This window comes from Pteropus vampyrus, unplaced genomic scaffold, assembly GCF_000151845.1.
Source record: "Pteropus vampyrus isolate Shadow unplaced genomic scaffold, Pvam_2.0 Scaffold130, whole genome shotgun sequence".
In the NCBI taxonomy this organism is placed as follows: Eukaryota; Metazoa; Chordata; class Mammalia; order Chiroptera; family Pteropodidae; genus Pteropus; species Pteropus vampyrus.
Window position 1 is genome coordinate 342,852 of NW_011888911.1, and position 8,735 is coordinate 351,586.

Below are 8,735 nucleotides of genomic sequence, written 5' to 3' on the forward strand. Positions count from 1 at the left end.
GATGTAGACTCAATCTTTGGATGTGGCTTAGGTCTATGCATTTAACAAGGTGCTTAGATGACTCTTTATCACATTAATGTTTGAGAAAACTTGACCTGGAATGTCAAGGAGCCAGGAACATCAGGGAGAATGTGGGGATACAAGGTTTGCTAAGCTACAGATTTTCTCAAATAAACCCTGAGAAATGCTTTCTGAGACGATTAGCAATGACTAGTAAATACAAAATCATGAGGCTGCCAATAACTAACTAAATATCTAAGAGAAAGTTAAAAATTATATAGTATTTTTATTAGTACTGTTACCCCATTTGGTAAATGTTGTCCAGAAAACTCATATCTTGGGAAAAATGGGCATTGTTATATTTTATTTCAGTTTTTTTAAAACTATTGGTCAATGTAATTTGTGATTAGTTATTTCTCTGTACTGCAAGCTCTCTATTTGGTTCTTATTTATTTTAAGTCCAATATTTAGATCGATACTTTTTTTTTCCATCTTCCTAGAATTCAAATCCTAAAAAAGTGTGGAACAAATTCCTCCCTAGACTAATGAATTACAGTCTTCTACAAATTGTGAGTCCACGTGCAGGAACTTAGGAGTTTATATACAGATGCATGTGAATGTATGATGGTGTAATGAACTAGAAACTGTTGCTGACACCGTCTAATTGGCTCTGGTCACTAAGATTCCAATGGCCTAAAATCCCTTTTTTAAATTTACATTACCATTAAAGTTGTTTACTGTGTTATCCAATTCAAGAAGGTCTCTGCATACACCAGTTTCCCATAGATTGACATTCGCTTTGGAAATCTGTGGAAGCATACTACATGAAATTTTCACTGCCTTTTGTTTCTGTTATCTGCAGAATCTTTCTAGAGTCTGTAAAACATTAAGGGGTTCAAAATGGGAAGGTTAACTACAAATGTGCTTTGCAGTTTGACCAGATGTGCAGCCAGTATCATGAAATGCATTCGATTGTACTATAAATAGAGTGCAGAGGCATACTATTTACCATTTGGTAATTAATAAAATTTCAAAATGCTGAGGCATATCTTACTCTCTACTTCTCAATTACTATAACCATTCTTTTTTTTTCCCCAGCAAAAGACAAGTCTTGCAGATTTTAGAGAATAGATTTCACAATGAGAGTCTCTTTATAATAGCCTGAGAAAATACAGCTTAGATTGCAAACCAGAAGCTGGATTTCTTTTTTTCCCCCAAAGTAATAAAAATAAAGATAAAGATAAAAGATGAGGAAAAAATGTAATCTAAGTAAATATTTTTCAAATCCGAAGGTAAAAATCTATATATTATGAATAGTTTGCTTTTCCAACTGGACTACTATAGTTCCAATAAAATTTACAACGGGGAAAAAAAATGTTAATCTGTTAATCAATTACCTGTCTTTTGTGAAAAGTCTTCTACCTTTTCTTTCTCCAGTGATTTCAGGTAAAGACAATTTCTCTGTCAATTTCCTGCAAGGTCATATGTGAATTATGTCCAACGGCATACTATATTACATTGTTATATTATATCATATTATAATTTATTGTCTAAAGGGTACCAGAAATGAAAAGTCCAGAGAAATGCATAAGTTATATTTTTTGGTGGCTGAATGTATACACTTTGTTGATGAAGTGCCTTTCAATGTAAACTTTAAACCAGCCATAAGCATTTGCCTGCTTCCACACGGTGAGAGCTAGGGCAGGCATGTAAACAGAAATGCAAACTTCCCAGAACAACATTCCTGCTGAAGACTCAAGGATTACTCATCTAAATTCAAAATAAGCTCAGTGTATATATTTCTCCAACAGTATGGGCAGGCACTCATCCATCCTCTCTTCCTCCTCTCCTCTTCTCTTCTGTCTCCTCCTCTCCCCTCCTCTCTCCTCCCCTCCTTTCCCTTCTTTCTTTCCCTTCCCCCTTTCCCTTCTCCCATATCTCTGTCAGGACAAACTTAAATACTGTCATTTTCTGAACATGATGATTGATGCCTGAGTATATTTTTCCTTTGGCAGGTCTTGGCTATACCAACCTCTCATTTCCCCCAGCTGTTTCCGATGTAACTGTTACATAAGATCACACTTGCCTTGCTTATTTCTTTACTGGAGGAACCGTTGTGGTTCAGCTTATTTCAGGGAAAAGTACTGTAGTATAATAGAAGCAGAAAGACATGGCTTTGTGAATTGCTATACAGCAAAACCAAGTGGAGAGTTGAGAAATTACATAATTAATTTTGAAAAACATTGAAAGATATTTTGGGTAATTATGGACTTTAAGAAAGACTATTTGCTTATATAACAGATACCCTGATCTCACTCTGCATTGAATTCAAGTGTTTTTTAGACATCTCTGCTATTCTAAAATCATTTATTTGGTAGCAAAAACAATTCACTGGATTTATTTCCCATTTCTATTAGGTATTTGACAATATTCTCCCACTTTGTTATATATCTTTTTACCATATAAAACATTTCCAAACACTCTTGACTGAGACCTGACTTATTCTTTAAAAACTGATTATGAAAGAGGGAAGATGTTTGTTCAAGCTGCTTGGCACTTCAAATTAAAATAAACAAAAAAAAGATAGAGAGTAATGGAAGAAAGAGAAGAAAGAGGAAGAAAAGAGGAAGAGAGAGGTGAAGAAGAAACAAAGGAAGAAAAGGAGGAAAAATAAAGGAAGGAAAGAAAAAAGGAAGGGGAGGAAGGATGAAAGGGATGACAGAAGCATAGATGGAAGACAAAAAGGAAGAAAAAAAATGTCAATAGCATTACTTGTTGACTACAATTACTTATCGAGAAAGCTTTCAGAAATAACTACCACATGTGGCTGCCTGAACCACAGCCAAGACTATTGTCACTTGGTTCCAAAATGCCTGTTATCTGTGTAAGAGACATGGTCTCAGGTTCTGATTCAATGAATTGATGTTAAGGTGAAAAAGACACATTAACTCATGTTACCTTCTCATTAAAAAAATAAATAAAAATAAAAAGATCCCATAGTATTTGGCCTCTGGGGCTTACAGCCCAGTCCGATTTCAAAATATTCCAAGCTCGAATGCTCTCATAATTTCTCTCAGAGACTATTTTATCACCCAGCTGATCTTAGATATAAGAAAATTTTCCAGTTACTATTTCCTAAGTTCTTTTATTTCTAAATGTCATTCCATTATTTATACTATTTCACTATGCATCATTTTTATACCTTAGATTTTATAGCTTTCAAGTGCTAGAAGACAGTTGTTATTTTATCCTTCGTATCCATCCTGTGACCAAGAGAACACAAAAGAGTTATAAAGTTGTGCATTACTGGAGATTATAAGCCCTATTCATAAATCGAGAATCCTAAAGTTTCAGGAAACAGTTATATGGTATAAGGAAATTTACCTTTAATATTTACCTTTTTTTTTTTTTTTTAGTTCAAATGCTTCTATCAACTGAGATGTCCATCAAAATTCTGATGGATGAAAACCCTAGTGTGTGAATAAAAGAGCCATAGACTTTCAGGGTAAGAAGGGATCTTCTTTTAAAACATGATCTGCACTCATTCTCCTTATACTGAGAAGCTAGAAGCTTCTCAAATATTCATGTCAAGTAATCATTCAGGCTTCACTAACAAGAGAAACACATAGAGCAAGATAACCGCCACAAAATAGATTGGCAAATTTTCAGATGCAAAAGCACAATTTACATTTTCCCTGAGATTGAACTTCAACTCAGTGTTTCCCCCTGTCCTGGAGGAACAAGAACTATCACAAAACTCAGATTTATTAAGCACCCATTCACTGATCGGGGATTCTGGAAATTAAATCGACTTATTTAATTCTCATATTCCCCAAAGAATAGATTTATCACCATTTCAAAATGAAGAAATAGGATTAGAAAATTAATGAACTTGTTCAAGTTCTCATAGGTTTTACCTATGTGGAATTACAGTTTGTAATCGTGGAAGCAATGTGGAGATCCATGATGAGTTTCATTTTATCACACCGTGAAGTAAGATTACATCTTAAAGCAGTGTATAAATACTGAATATTCATTAAATCAGCTTGGTTCTTCATGCAGAAAATTTTATTTACTTCTGTGATGAACAGCTAATTTATTATTTCAATATTTAATGAGGGCCTAGTATGTGCCCAATAATCTTTTAGTACTGGGATACAGTTGTAAACAGAGCAGGCAAATATCCTGTTCTCATGAAACACGTTCTAAATAAAATAAATATATAAGATACATAGTTTAGCAGGCAGTTATAAGTACTGCAGAGAAAAAAAGTAAAGAAAGAAAGGGGGTGGGATTATAAATAAAGAAGTAAATAAATACATTTATAGTTTATTAGACCTAAGGAGGAAAAATAAAGCAAGGAAAGAGTTGAGATTAGGGCTGGAATGATGAGGGAAATTTTACCTAGAGTTGACCTTTAGACTAAGACTTAAAGAAAGGAAGAGAGCGAGCCAGGTGAATATCTGTGCGATTAGTATTCTAGACAATCAAGTGCAAAGGCTCTGGGGTTGGGGATATCTAGTGTGTTCAAGGAAACACAAGAGAGCCAGTCCAATAGGAGAAAAGCGAATGAGGGAGAGAGCAGTAGACAATACTGTCAGAGTGATCAGAGAAGGTCCCATTGCTCCGCCTAAGCCATTGGAAGAAGTCTGATTTTTATTTTGAGTAACATAAAAAGCTGTTAGACCGTTTTGAGCAGAATGACATCATCTAATTTTAAAAGTATTACTCTGGCTGCTGTTTTAAAAATGTGTTACCTGTTGGAGAACAAGGGTCAAAAAAAGGCCAATTAATACTTAATAGCTAATAATGATTCTTAATCATAACAGTAGACATTTATTGGCATGCTTCGATATTTATTTTATACCCATTTTCTCATGTCCTTGAAATTTCTAGTTGAGACTTCATGGGATTTTCATGGCAGTTGATCCAATACGCATATGGGGGGTATATATTTGATATGAATATATTTTGTTGTTTTGAAATAAGTTTTAATTAATGTAATATGAATATATTTGAGATTTTTATGGCAACTGATGTGGTAATTGGAGATGCCTAGGACAAAGTGCATCTCAACCCAAGATACACATTAAAATCAACAAGAACTTAGAGCTTACACTGTTTGTCCTTGGAGAAGCTGATTTAAGGATCCAGTTGCGGCCCAAGTGTTTATACTTTTTAAAACTGTAATAACCATCCCAGCTACCTGCAATGGAGCCATGCAAAGAGTGAGGGCCATTCAAGGTGAAGAAACATGTTGGATGAGGAACTGCAATACCTGAAAGGATAGAAGATTAAAAATACCCAGAAATATTTTGATTTTGAATTACATTATTTTTAAGAAATAAATATATTATAGTCAAATGTGCCATCTACCTCTCACAGTTTCATCAGGTCATATTGTATTTATTTTGTGGATGAACATTCATTCTCCTGGCTTCTTTTACCCAGATTTCCTTGCCTTTCTCAAAAATAAATTTTTTTACGTGTGTCTACTCATGGTAAGTTTATAGTTTTTAAAAATTAAGTTAAAAATATAGTATCTGAACACTTAACAGAGAATTAAATCAAAATGAATAGTTAGCTAACTCTATGAACCAGCTCAAATTTTTATGAAAAAAAAAAGGAATGTTGAAAATTAATTATACATAGATCAGGTTTCTGCAGAGAGAGATTGAGACCTAGAAAATGCGGGTGTTTTAAACAAGGGGTATAATGGCAGGGAAGGGACTGTTATAGGAAGATGATTTCCCATTTTCCCACAGCACTCCGTATCACTCAGGCTGTTTATAAAGACATTGCAGATAATAACTTCTTGTCAAAACTGGGACTCAGGCAATAGCCTGGAAGCTGGGTCAGGACCGTAAAGCCAGAAATAGCCTTAGGGACAAGCAAACTCCTGAAGCTTGTGCAGGGGATCGGTGTCAGGGAGAGAATATCCTATAAATGGGCAGGGGTTATTCAACAGAGGCCAATTGCTGTAACAAACACCACCAATATTTCAGAAACTTAAAAGAGAAAATGTCCACTTCTCATTTGTATCATTGTGCAAAGTGGGTTCATGGTGTGGAGCTGCAGCTCTGTCCACTGCCCCCCATGTAGTTATTTGGGGGCCCAGGATTACTCTTTGAGGTAGCTCTTCAGATTCCAGGGTATTGGAATTTTCTATCGAATCCATTTCAACCTCCTGACTGAAGAACAAAAAGAGGGTGTAGAGAATCATGTGAAAGATTTTAGAGGCTAGGTCAGAAGAAACAGTATACATAACTTTCTCCTTCATTCCCTTGGCCAGATCTCAGTCCTGTGACCCCCCCCCCCACACACACACCTAAGAGCAAAGGGGGCTAAATGAGTAGAATTATCTGATACAGGAGCTCAGGAATGTGCTAGTAAAGAGTAATCTTTGAGAAAAGCTATTTAAGTATTATTTTCTAAAATTTAAAACTGAATTATGTTAACGTACCCAGTAGATCACAGACAACTTTTCTTCTAACATGATTTAATCAATTACCACATCTGAAATGAAACTCATAGAGTCCACAATTTTTTACACTTTGTAAAAGATAAAGGTAACATAAATTCACTCCATATCTAAAGGAATGAGCATTAGCCACCTGGGATGGAGCCATGTGGAGGGTGAGGGCCAAGACCAGGAATCCACATGTGGGAGAAGTCCCAATGACACCCGTGACACTGACTCAAAGCCAAGTGATGGTTTCTGGCCATACCACCCTAAACATGCCCGATCCCATCTGATCTCAGAAGCTAAGCAGGGTTGGTCCTGGTTAGTACTTGGATGGGAGACCACCTAGGAAGACCATGTGCTGTAGGTGTAAAAAAAAAAAAAAAAAAAAAAAAAAAAAGCCAAGTGATGAACAGGCTTGGAGTTCTTTCTATTGTCACTGTTTTGGGGACAAGATAGGAGCCAGGATCTGAGGAGACACTGAAGCAGGATACAGATGTTTCAAGTTGTCTCAGCTGCAGGGTTGGAGTGGGTTGAGGTGAGCAAAGATTCAATTAGGTTATTGGAATTCCTTTACATCTTCACAGGGCCTGGACTGTACCTGGCACTGTACAGTCTAGGCACTGGGTTCTCTGGGGTGCCAGGAGGCAGCTCAACAAGGACCAACCAGCCCTGCAGTGGCCCTGTGATGATGGCGGGTGGTGGGAGGGAGTGTGGTTCTGAGCCTGTGTTCTCACCTGCTCTGTGCTAGTGAGAAAACCACAACTTGCTTTTTCTCAGAAGCTTCTATGGACAGACCTCGTTGTAATGTACTTTAATATGGTCATGATCTCTTCTTATTGCCAGATGGAAAAATCCGTTCATAGTGTGTGATTTCCTGACAGTTCCCATAACAAAGACTGTAATAGGTATGTGTGTGCATGTGTGTGTGTGTGCATGTGTACGTATAAGAGAATTGTAGGAAGCTAACTTTAAAACAAAAACATTTCTTGATAGACATCTGGTGTACAACCAAATATGGGTTATGAGTTTCAACTCCAGTTACCTCAATGTAGTACCAAAATCTCTTAGTCCTGAATCATGGACTCCCCCCAACTAACTTCTTATTGCACAGCCTATTTTTCAAGTTTGAAGTAAAAACCCCATTAGCATCCATTATGTCCGAAAGGCAAGGGATCAAATACTAATTTTTTCTTTGTGCATACTTTCCCAGTATGTCATTATATTTTTTATTATTATTCACAGGTAGTCATACAAACAAGTTCTGATCTACAGGCTTAGAACCAAAGAAATAAACAAAGAAATGAATCTAAAAAAATAAAAATGATTTAGATCATAAAAGATATTATTGTGCTTTTTCTTTCTTTTGTCTTAATTCTATGTTTCAGGATTTTTGTTTATTTAGATGGGCAGTTTGGGTAAATTTGCTTCAACATTTTCTTAAACACTTTCGACCTTGTGATTAAAAAAAATCTGTTGCTTCCTTTTACCCACCAGCCAGATAGCTAGCCAACCAAGAGATATTTATGCAGATCCTATTATGGTGTAAAGGCATTCTGCTAAGTACAGTAAAGTTTGAAGAAGAAGGGGTGTGTATGTGTGTGTGTGTGTGTGCGTACAGTCTTATACCATGTAGAATTATAATATGCCATATGTTTAATGTATACTATATATATACATACATATACATATGCATACACATATATGTATACGTACACATACACAAGAACACACATACATACATATGTATATATGTATGTATATACATACATATATACATACATATACATATGCATACACATATATGTATACGTACACATACACAAGAACACACATACATACATATGTATATATGTATGTATGTGTGTTCTTGTGTATGTGTACAACCTACTATATACCAGGCATTCTGCAGGATATCAGTTGAAATAGGTTTGGCATTTAGACATATAGTCAGGGACTATGAAAATGATGAAAGTCAAGTGAAATGTCTCAGCCAAATACTTGTTCAATGGCCGCTTCTAAGTCTGTTCCCAGGCTTTCGTTTTCTACATATGCCAGAGTGACCCTGCTGGGGAAATGGGCCATGCAGACAACTGGAATGACTTTCCCAGCAGGACCTGGACTTAAAGCCTGTCCCTAAGAATATAAAAAGAAGACTAGGCTAAGTTCAAAGATAGGGAACATCAATCCTTGATAGCATACATTTTTTAAAATGGTGCCAGCAGTTAGGAATGTGTGACATGACATTTAGGGCAGGAAAATGACAGATGTG

The 8,735-nt window shown here is 36.0% G+C and overlaps 1 pseudogene; it reads left to right on the forward strand.

Annotated features, from left to right (window-relative positions):
• Positions 1 to 6,714: 6,714 nt before the first annotated feature.
• LOC111744259 lies at positions 6,715 to 6,833 on the forward strand (annotated as a pseudogene).
• The last annotated feature ends 1,902 nt before the right edge of the window (positions 6,834 to 8,735 follow it).